Here is a 12233-nt window from a genome sequence, read left to right as displayed (position 1 = left end):
GTTCATGGACTTCCGTTTATTCACCACCAGAGGTCACCCTTTCCATTACATTGACTCTCGCACTACACAAACTGTTGCATAGTACATATCCCATCATTCTTTGCACGATTTGCACACTGCCCTGATTGCACTCACTGCACACAGCTGTTTCTAATCACCTCACTCACTATATAACACCCACTCTAACCACCTTTCTCGGCTGAGTATTGTTTAGCCTGTACCCCTTTCCGAGTCTCCGTGCTTTTCTTGTTTTGCCTTGCCTGTTTCTGCGGTATCTGATCTTTGCCTGTTTTCCTGGATTTTTCCCTCTCGTCTCGCCCCTGTGATTCTGTCTGCCGATCGGTGACCTACGCTAGCCCTAGGACTATTCTTGTGTTTTGCCCGCCATATACCTGTTTGCCATTGTTTGACCCTGCCTGTTTACCACGTCTCTTTAATAAAAGCTTGCAGATGGATCCACACGTCTTACGTCTCGTCAGCCCCGTTACAAAACATATGTATTTAAAACTGAAATATTCATAATATATAACATATAAAAGATTACATTACATCTGATATCATTTATGTCATTAATCTCAGTTTTTTTTAATGAGTATGATGTTAAAATCACAGGTATATAATGTACACAATCTCTGCATAATAGTTAAGATATATACCTCCCTATAGCTTGTCACTGAAATTAGCAGCCATTTACTTGCAGCTGCCTGCACACATACAGTGTGAAAGTAAGCCTGTTAGTCTGTGTCAGAGAAACTCTGGTGCTTAGATTCTTGGTCAGTCACGCTGTTAGAGCACTTTAGGATATGTAGTGTGATTGTAGCTGAGCTTAGGTGAATATCAGTGCACCTTCATGTCTCATGCCCCAATGAGGATCTGTACAGAGGTCAGAGGTCACCGGCCCACTCCATAGACCCTCCTCCTTCCCCCCACCCACAGTGATGTGCACAAAAGCCAATAAAATTGCAAATTTCCCCATATTTTCACAATATCCTAAATAAACAGGAGACAAGCACACATTCCCTCGCTCTGCATCAAATATTAATCTCGGTGTGACTACAGCGCCGTGCGGCAGCACCGGCCGCCCCTCACTAGGTAAACATTGGGGAGATTGCTATTCAGCGGCTCTCATCCACGTGCCTTGCCGAAGAGCATGACAAATTCTCTTCCTAATTACAAGGCGCTCTGTGTGCTCTCCAGCACTGTAAATCCACCCCACGCTCTCTCCTCTCCAATTCTGGATTAGGCCTTCACATTCCCTCCTCATTATAGCTTCAGCTCAGGTCGGATATATTCAAATGGGTGAATCAGTGTTTCGAAGAGTTCATCATTTGTCAGCGGGGTGCTTAGTGGACCCCTTATTTTGCAGTTGGTATGTACCCAAAGATGGCACATTGATTTTTTATTAAAACATTTTTAAAGAGTGGTTAAGGAGTCATTTAGTGCCCTCTTAAATCCCTTTCAGCCATACTATGTAAAAAAAAAAAAATGTATAAAGAAAATATATAAATGTATTAATGGACTATTTTTTTTAACTCAAATATACTGTCATATCTATTGTCATTAAGTCAGATATCTAATAAAATATAGATAATTAGAATATATAAATATATTATAATTTTAAATATTTTATGACTTTGTTTTAAAAAAAAAGAAAAAAATTATACAACATTATGCAATTATACAACTAAATTAATTATAAAAGTATATAAATTAAATAAAAATATATAAAAAATAATTTATTATTTAATGTATATATTTTATGTACATATTTAATAATATTGATTATTTAAAAATATATTTTTCATGGAACAGGTCACCATGATGAGATCGCATGACCAGCCAAATGCCAAATTTTATCTCTGTAATCCCAGTGTTATCAGAAACTTTCACTCAATTAATATATTAATTATGGCTAATTGCTAGTAGCACATTTCTACAATGGCATCTGAATGAAAATCTTTTTTGAATGATGTTTATCAACATTTCTAGTCAAAGGTGACCATACTGGCCAACAACAACCTTTGTGTATCGCCTTTGTGCCCTTTTTTGTACAAGTAAGTTGGTGAGAGTTAGAAAAATATTGGAGCATATCAAAGTTAGAAACTCAAAAACTCTTTCTTTCTCTAAACTTTTCCCTCTCTCCTCACTTCCTCCCCTACTGCACTTGAGCGTGCCCTTTACCGTTGTCAATTTTCACCCCCTTCTCCTCGCCAGCAGCACTGTGTCCTTTCCATGCCATTGTCTCGCTGTTTTGCAAATGAATGTAATTATCGGGAAAGTAATAAGAGGCTCCTGCTCTGGATGAAACTGAGAGAGAAAGTCTAAATGTTCTCATGGAAAAACCTTGAAAGCAGCCGTGAACAGGTTGTCAACAAGACTGACGTGCCATCTTTAACCACAAGGGGCAGCAAAGTACACGGCATCCAGAAATCTCCTGCCCTTCTGTCCAGTCTCGCCTCTGATGATTAAGACATCCTCCATTCACAGGAGAACAGGCTCATTTGAATGCTAGCGGCCGGCTTGGGAGTCTTGGGTTCGAGCCTGAATTGGTAAAGCTAGGCCAGGAGATTCGAGTGGAATCTGGATCGGTCTGTCATTCAGCCAGAAAACCGACTTCTTCCAGCAATTCCCCTCAGACTTTCAGGCAGATTAACAGGTACATGTCTTCAGTATACAGTCACTGTCAGTCCCTTATTAAACACCACCTGCTGTTATCTGCTACGCTGCTCCTGTTTCTCTCTCCAAACCCTGGGCAGAAATGAGAGTGTGAGGAAGTCGCTGACACAGTTCTCTCAGTCTTTCCATAATCTCACACATTCTACTTCCTCTCACCATGTTCCAGCCACACACGCAGTCATTTAGTGCTCCTGCAAGTAATTGGGTCTGCTGATGCTCCCTGTGAATCTGGGGTGTTTATTGAAACCGCTGGGTCAGATATTGCTCCCAGAGGCTCTCGCTACCTCATGTACCCGGTGACCAGGTGTCTCTTGGGATTGTCTCAAAAGGGATTTTATCCACTCCTCTGTGCTTTTTTGCATATGTAAGAGGTCAGCTACTGCGGATATCTGTCAAGCTACCTTGAAACTGTAGAAAATACTCATAATTGAGTGTTTAGCTACATATAATTGAATGTTGTTGAATTTAAACTACTTTAATTGACTCTTCCATGATGAAAACACTGTCTCTGTTGTCCTTGAGATTCTTTACAGTCGGGAGGTGATGGCATGTAGATATGGTAGCTATGAGCTCCATCTATCAGACATCAGAGATTTTCATTAGGGTTGAACTCAATGAGGAGGTCGTCACATGGTGGGAGAAGCAGCGGGGAGAGGAAGTATATGGGCGAGAGGTCTTCCTGTACAGGTGATCCAATCTAATCTTAATAATTATAGTGGCTAATTGCTGTCTTGTGTTCATGACATGCGAGCAGTATTCCTCATCACTCAATTATCATATTTGAGTTTAAACGGCAATAATCAAGTATATTTATTGCCTTCAGACTGGCTTAACAAGATATTTGATTTTTACTATATACAGGTGCATCTCAATAAATTAGAATGTCGTAGAAAAGTTCATTTATTTCAGTAATTCAACTCAAATTGTGAAACTCGAAACTGAGAGACCATTTTGAAGGCTCAGGAAACCTTTGCAGGTGTTTTGAGTTAATTAGCTGATTGGCATGTCAACATATTTTAATTTGTTGAGATAGTGAATTGGTGGGTTTTTGTTAAATGTGAGCCAAAATCATCACAATTAAAAGAACCAAAGACTTAAACTACTTCAGTCTGTGTGCATTGAATTTGTTTAATACACGAGTTTCACAATTTGAGTTGAATTACTGAAATAAATGAACTTTTCCACGACATTCTAATTTATTGAGATGCACCTGTATATATATATATATATATATATAAAGCTTTATTAAATGTTTTTAATAACAATAACATATATCAATAGAAGCTAATTATATTAATTATTAATATTTAATAATTAAGGCACACACACACACACACACACACACACACACACACACATATGTATTATTTAATCTATATTTTTATTTAATTTATGCTTATCATTATCTGTGTATGTGTGTTTCAAGGCAAATTTGGCAAGTATTTCCCCTTCCTCCCTAATTTCCTTTGCCAGTGATCAAAGGCCTCTTCCCGGTCCTCTCTCAAGCATGCCTCTACCACCCCCCGGTCGACACGATTGTCTAACAGGCAGGCTGAGGACACCCTACATGAGGGCCTTCTGGATTGGTTATCTCTGTCACGGTGTGTGATTGCAACCTCTAGGTGACCCCTACGCATTATATATCATCACAGGTTATCTACATAATGCAGGGGGAGAGGGGGAGAGAGCTATCAGAGAGATAGCGTGGAGCAATCAGACCTTTCCTGTAGACAATGACACCCGTTGTATGACTGGAAATGTTGCTGAGGTGACAGCAAATGATTCAGAGCGCATATGACACAGATGACCAGCTTGTGTGACTCTACATCCTCTGATTGACAAGCGCACGAGCGTGTTTGTCACGGACATACCAAGAGTATAGCCGTGCTGTAGTCACCTGCTAGCTCTTCAGAGGTAGTGCTTCACTGCTGAATAAAACCATGATGGCAGATTAAAGCAAGCCATTGATCATCTCCCACCGCAAATGATGCATAATCCCTCTCGTAATGTGTCTTTCATAATCATCGTGACAGGTCCCAGGAATGCATGCAAATAAAAAGCAAGCCAGGGAAGGAGTAAACCGATGAATGAGTTTTTAAGAAGCAGGCTATTATGAGACATTCGCCTTCTTTTTATGATATCAAACGATCAATTATCCAGATGGCTGGAAGAGGGAGCATCACGACACAACTGCTTTGCATTGTTTTTTTTTACTCTGTTTCTACCATAGCTGTGCTCTGCACATGGCAATAAACAGATGTTGGCTTTGTTTTGCATTCAAAGGCAGGTATTCCACCACACCACAGTTCCCTGACCAGCTACTGAGCAGCTGAGACTGGCATCTGCTGCTGTGTTTGAGCAGGAGGGACTCACTGCTGGCAGGTTGCTGTTAACTTGGCAATAAAGGAAAGTCCGGGAATATGAAGAGCTATGATGCGCTTGATGTGTTTCGATCATTCTGTCTCATCAGGACGTTTGTTTTTATGGTCATGATGTTGGAACGTCGCTCCGTAGCGAGACTAGCAGCATGGCTGGCGTGAATGTGGCTGCGGGTGAGAAAACCACCATCACCCTTATGCTCAATCTTAGCATTTCATTTTCCAAACAAGCTTTTGGTTGTCTGATTGTGTTGATCATATTCGAGATAATATTAACTTTTTAAGAATGCTTTGTTGAAAGCTTGTGACGCATGGTTGGCTGTGCACATGAAATTATACTTGTTGTGCCCTGAATATTTTGGAAATGTAGGCGCTTATTTACAAAGATTTGTTTTATGGATCAAATAGCTAACTGATCATGAATAAAAATGTAAATGGTTTCCAAATATATACAAAACAGTTATATAACGCCACTTGAAGTTCATCTAATAATTTATTGATACTGTTAAATGTAATCTTTAAAAATTATAATTGTACTGTGCATTATAATGATGCTTAATTTCACTTGTAGCATTTAAATCTATTGATTTTACTTTTAGGGGTTTATTTATTGTTTATTTCCACAAAATATTACAGAATTTTAGGTAACACTTTAGAGTAAGGTCTTATTAATCATAACTAACATTAACAACAATGAGCAATATATTTGTTACAGTATTTAATAAACTCTACTCATGTTAGTTAATCAAAATACTATTCATTTTTAGTTCGTATTAATATTAACATACACAACTTTTGATTTTAATAATGAATTAATATACGTATATTGAATTTAACTAAGATTAATAAATGCTTTAGCAGTATTTTACATTGTTAGTTCATGTTAATTAATGTAGTTTACTTTTTACTGCAACGTGTTACTGAATTTTAATATAGCTATTTACTGTTTATTAGTATTTATAAAGTACATATTAATGCCTTATTCTGCATGACCATATTTTAGATCCCTTAATCCAACCCCAACTAACTATTAATAAGCAGCAAATTAGGTTTAAAATAGTTTGTTTAGGGAAACTCTTAGTTAATAGTGAATATGTGCTCCTTATTCTAAAGTGTTACCAAATTTTTATATTGGTGCTTCCCTAATTTTGATCTGAGAAAGTAAGAATAGTTAACCACATTTGTGAATTTTATGTGGCCAGGTGTAAATAAAATGTGCATATCAGAATCAACTGATAAAGGTGAACGATGTAACTACGTCTAACCCCGATAACAACAAAGTCTGTTTCTGTCTAGTCTATCACAGTTATCGCTTCAAGATTTACATCTTAGATTTAAATAAACCCGAACTTCTCAGGAATCCTCTTCTGTGTAGGTGAGGCCACTGTCAACAGGGTGCCGGCACTTTGGAAAATTCCCTCACTTTATGGGTTATATCGTGCGGAAGGGAAACAATTCTTGTATATCGTGATGGTTTTTGTGTTTTATTGTTTGTTTTTTGCCTTTCCAGTCCCAGCGGAGGGTGCGAGCTGCTTTTTCAGATTTGCTCCTCCGTTAAAGCATAATGTGTGTGTCATTTTGGGAGAAAATGGTGCATCTGGAGAAGCAGGTTGTGAAAATGGCACCTGATATGACCTCCATTTTAGAGAATGGTGGAGGAATAATGGAAACCCCGGGAGGTAAAGAGTGCTGCCTTCTCCCCTGCCCTGCGACGAGACCCTGGGCCAGGCATTAGAGAGGATGAATGACAATACTGAGATCCCAGCCGCCACACTGCTTGTTTGTGGATGTGTGTGCACGTCTGTGAAGTGTGCCATAGTCTCTGCAAATGTTGTTTTTTGTGTGAAATCGATGATTGATGTTTCCCTATCATGCAGTGCTGTCATTTTTCTCTTGTAATTAACTATGACACCAAAAATCTACTCTTGTCAGTGCATATACAGTATGTGTAATCTATGTTTCAAAAATGTCATTTTTTTTAGCGTAGCCGCCGTTTAATCGCTCACCATGCGCCTGTAGCTCTTTTACACTTTGCCCTGATCTCTGGGAGTCAGACACATGGATTCATTTCCAAACTGGCTTTCAAGAGTCGCCACTGCCAGACCCCCTGCTGCGCTAAGCCATCAGCTTTATTTGTTGATCTGTATTTCTCTCCCTCCCTCTTGGCTCATCGAGGCAAAGAAGCCTTCTCGTGGGTTACCATTAGAGGCAGATAATCTGCAGTGATTAGATAGGTTTTTATGTGGCGGTTCAGGCCTGGTCCCAGGGAGGCAAGAGGAGAGAGCCTTTCAGTGGAGAAGAATAGGGCGCAGCGCTCCGCCAGCCACTCAGCTTTGCCTCTTCCTCTCAGAGCTCAGCGGCCAGGGCAGCTGTCTATTCACACAACCCTGCCAATTAAGCACATTCAGCAGGGTGCTGGAGAGACACCCAGCCAGAGGTAATCAGAGCCTTGATCATCTCTCCTTCTCTCCTCTCATCTCATATCCTCTCAGAATTTATCTTTTCTCCTCTCCTCTCTCTTTTTTGACTCTCTCCTGCTACCTTTTTCCTCTTTACCTGCTGCTGGTGTGAAAATGACTGAGTGGGAGTTTACGGCGCTGTGCCCGTGCTTGTCAGATAAGTTTCTCCTCTCTACATGAGTCGTGTAATATTCCTGGTTGCTCTTCATGATGTAAGCTCATGTTCAGTGGGCATGTCAGGTCGGCTCAATCCCTCCACCTCATCATGGTTACCGAGTAACTAACTAAAAATGAGTGATACTATCTTTACTACTTTATATGCATGGATGTAGCTCAGCTGTTTTCAGAAGCACAAGTTGTGATATCACACGACCAAACGCATTGTATTAAACATGTATATAGTTTTAGCACATTCGATTTTCTTTCCTAAATGGTCCTCTTTTATGTAGTGGAAAGTCAGATTAATTCCAGTGAATCAGTTTGTTCTGATAGTTTAACCTGTTCTCATGAAAATGCGTTTCAATAAGCACAATATTCTGTTTCTATTTGGCATACTGTTTATATGCAGAAATTGACTTTAGTGTTCATATTATACGCAATGGGAAGGTTTAGGGGTGTAGGGTAGGTGCGTATTATATGTATGCCAAAATGCATATCATATGCACGCCAACAAAGTGCGTATCATATGCACGCAAAAACGGCATATTATATGCACGTCAAGCACATGCGTATGCACGCCAAAGTCAATTTCTGCATATAAATAGCATGCAAAATACAAAAGAATACAATTACAAAATTGTCCTGTTGATATGCATTTCCATGAGATCGGGCTTGATAGTTTGTGTACTAAATGAGCAGATTTAAAAAAAAACAATTACTAATTTTAATCCCTTCTTTTTTATAGCATTAACTTAATAATAAGCTAAATTACTTTACCTCAGTTGCATAAATTAGGGGCTTTACTACTTTTTAAGATGCATTTAATACTAATTTAGTAAATTGTATTATTATTTTATGAATTTTATAAATAAAAAAATGTATTATGTATTAAAATATTTTGTAAATTGATCTGGTCCTTGAGTAAAATGAGAAAACCTGAGACAAAAAATGAGACAAAAACCATTTCCTGTGTTAAAATGTGCTCTGATTAAATTATAATCTGATGTTATATTGTATTATAATATTAATAGAATACTGTGTTGTGTATATTGCCCCCTCAAAGGGATAGTTCACCCCAAAATTATAATAAAAAAAAAAATAATGTATTAAACCTCATGTCATTCCAAACATCTATGTCTTGCTTTCTTCTGCATAGAAGAAGATATCTGAAGAATGCCTCTGCGATTTTGCCCATGCTGTGAAAGTCAGTGGTGTTCATTGTTGATTTGGACCCCGCTAACTTTCAGTGTATGGATAAAAGCAGTTGAAACATTCTTCAAAATATTCTCTCCTGTGTTACATAGAAGAAAGAAAGCCATATGGGTTTGGAACGACATAAGGGGGAAATATTGATGACAGTATTTTTTTTTTTTAGGTAGATTATTCCTTGAATTCCCTTTAAAACATGTAAAGGGTTCATGTTTACTTAATGTAGAGGCAAATCTGACACTATCTCTGAGGTATTAAGAGGACACATAGACCACATTCAGTACCACATACACTCTTACACACACACACACACACTTGCAGGTTCTAATAACGGCGCTCGGGGCAGTCATTAATACTCTGTGTGGCATGAGCACCGTGGGCTGGGCAGTAGTAATGGATGCTGTGACCAGTAATTAGGGTACAGGCTGGTGTTAAAGAGTCAAGACTTTGGGAAACTGATTTGTGGAATAATTAGTCTCTAACAGTTTATTGATGGTTCTTTCATACTTTTCCAATGTGTTCCTTTTGGCCCCTCAGCCCACATTAACGACCCTCTGGGTCTCCCCAAACAGTCGCCCCATCTAATTAATTGAAATTAGGGCAGATCAAATGCATTTCAAGTTTCTCATATTAAAATTACCTGGGGGAATGAATTTCCAATTTAGAACTTGGGATTTCTGTCTTGTTTAATGGTGCTAAACGATGGTCTTAATATGCACGAGGCAGTAATGCAGTAGACTAATGGCTGCTAATCTAAGGCCATTGTTCTTGTTGCCTTGTTGATACCTCTCAATTTACAGGACCTCATTCCTCAAACCTGTCTCCTGCTTAGTATGGGCTGATTTAGCTGTTAAAGGATTTTCTTTAAAGGAAAAACAGCTCAATTAATTTATTAGTTCATATAAACTGTTATGTTTTGCAATGCTTATTAGGCTTTTTATTCTCTAAATACTAAATCTAAACTGTAGATTGCATTGTGTAAATACTCATTCTCATTCAGTTTTATTGTGCAGCTATTATTGACACATATTATGTGACCCAATAGGACGTGCCTGTGTTTATTTCACCTCCTGACCTCTCGGGCTAAACGTCAATGCTCTTTTGCATTTATTTGGATCACACGTATCCATCCTTATGGACTTTTGCAGTTTTTTAAAGTCTTGTGGAGGCAAATCAGGGAACTAGACTTGTATTTATGTTTGCTATAGACAAGCTGCTCCACTGAACTCTTGGGGGACTTGCTCTTCGGGGGCAACAGTCTCGTATGTCTCCCAACAAAAAGTCAATCTTCCCCTCTTGTGTCTTGATTACGAGGCCTTATTGGCATTTACATCTGTATTAACAGCGCCACACATGACCCTGCGTGTGTCTGGCCTGGCAGATTGATTAACAAAGGATGCTGCTTCACGCTTTTTACCGTTTGCTTCGGCAAAGGGGACTCTGGAGGCCCCAACCTGCCCAGGACCCTGAGGGACCGCAGGCCTTTGGTGAGGCACTGGACCCCAGCGCGGCCCCCTGTTTCAGGGGCCGGATTAACCCTATGGAGCCACAATAGATGCACATGTCCCCTTGGCCAGGGCTGGCCCATTCAGAACTGCATTACTTACACCCTAATAAGGATTAGGCTTAATGAACTGGAAGAAGTTAACAATAAATGAAGCAGCCCTTTAAGCAGACTCTAATTCCATTTTGTGTCGCCTTTCTCTCACCCATTCTCTCCTGCCTCTATTTGAACACAAGGTGTAATCCTCTTGAATATCAAAGATGGTTAGGGGTATGAATGTACACTTTTCTCTGCTGGTTCTGGACCGATTAAACATCCCTAGTGAATGTTGCTGGGAGTGATGCAACCGACAGCTCCCATCTGCTGTCAAGATGCACAAGCTCCTTTTGTTTGTTGTATGGTGCCAAATCACACATTCTCATTCTGGTTTTGATCTAGTAATGACGGAAAAAGAGCACAATCCATTGATATATTGAATCCTATTTATTTATTCATTTATTCATTTTTTTAATTTTTAAATTTTTATTTATTTATTTAAATATATATATATTTTTTTTGTATACACACTACCACACTAACATCCAGTGAGATGTTTGATGTTTTTAAAAGAAATCGCTTATGCTCACTGAGGCTGCATTTATTTGATCAAAACTATAGTAAAAACTGTAATATTGTGAAATATTATTACAATAAAAAAAACCTCTTTTCTATTTTAATATATTTTAAAATGTATTTTATTTCTGTGATAAAAAGATGAAATTTCAATACCTATTATGCCAGTTTTCAGTGTCATATGATTAGATTCTAATGACGATTCTAGTATGCTGATTTGTTGCTCAAGAAACATTTCTTATTACTAATATTGAAAACAGTTTTGCTGCTTAATGTTTTCGTGGAAACTGTGATACTTTTTGCCTGGAATCTTAGATTAATAGAATGTTCAAAAGAACAGCATTTATTTGAATTTGAATTCTTTGTAACAATGTAAAAGTCAATTTGATGCCTCCTTGTTGAATAAAAGAAAACTTTTGAAGAACAAGTGGTGCATGTCATGTTCCTATATTTTTAGTTAAACATTTATTATGTTTCATGTTAAAATATTATGATATTATTTGTTAATATTTTATAATAAATTATGTAATAATTATAATATTAACATAAGTCATGATTAGCTATAATATTATATAGTAATATAATTAATTATAGATCTCAGCAACATCTCATATACACGTTTAAGTGTAGAGGCTATTTCATTGTGAGGTGTGATTTGTTTTATTGACTTTTCTCTCGAAGGTGAATCCTTTCATTCTCTGCTGTGATGTTAAACTGAAGAGGCATGGCCAGTCCCTGAGTCAATGAGGAGGGCTGTTGGAAGGGCAGGATTTTTTTCCGTTAGATTTTTTGTTGGTGGTTCAGATCATACTCAGATCTCCAAATGCAATTTCACAAAGCCCTTTACCCAAAACCATATTCTTGACATGAAAACGGCCATTTACAGAAGGCCCAGGGATTAAGTGCTTGTACTACTTCACTCAGAGTCCAGAAGCAACAAAACAGAAAGAGAGAGACTGCAGTAGACTGAGTGGGAGAACGAAGGCGATCCACTCCAGCAACCCCTTTTACTTCTTCATCCCACAGAGGTTCATGACATGTACAGGTATGTCTAAGTATGACCTAGCCTATGTACAGTATATGTCATGACACTACTAAGGTGGTACATGTCTGCATTTTGACATATTGTACAGATTTACAGCAAAGCCAACAGAGCCAATAACCAAATGCTCTCTTCTAAAATTCTGGGAAGTCTAAGTGATCTGGTTCAAACAAACAAGATATATTATGATGACA

The sequence above is a fragment of the Sinocyclocheilus grahami genome, unplaced genomic scaffold (assembly GCF_001515645.1).
Source record: "Sinocyclocheilus grahami isolate Dianchi unplaced genomic scaffold, SAMN03320097.WGS_v1.1 scaffold350.1, whole genome shotgun sequence".
In the NCBI taxonomy this organism is placed as follows: Eukaryota; Metazoa; Chordata; class Actinopteri; order Cypriniformes; family Cyprinidae; genus Sinocyclocheilus; species Sinocyclocheilus grahami.
Note: the sequence above shows the minus strand (reverse complement) of the source record.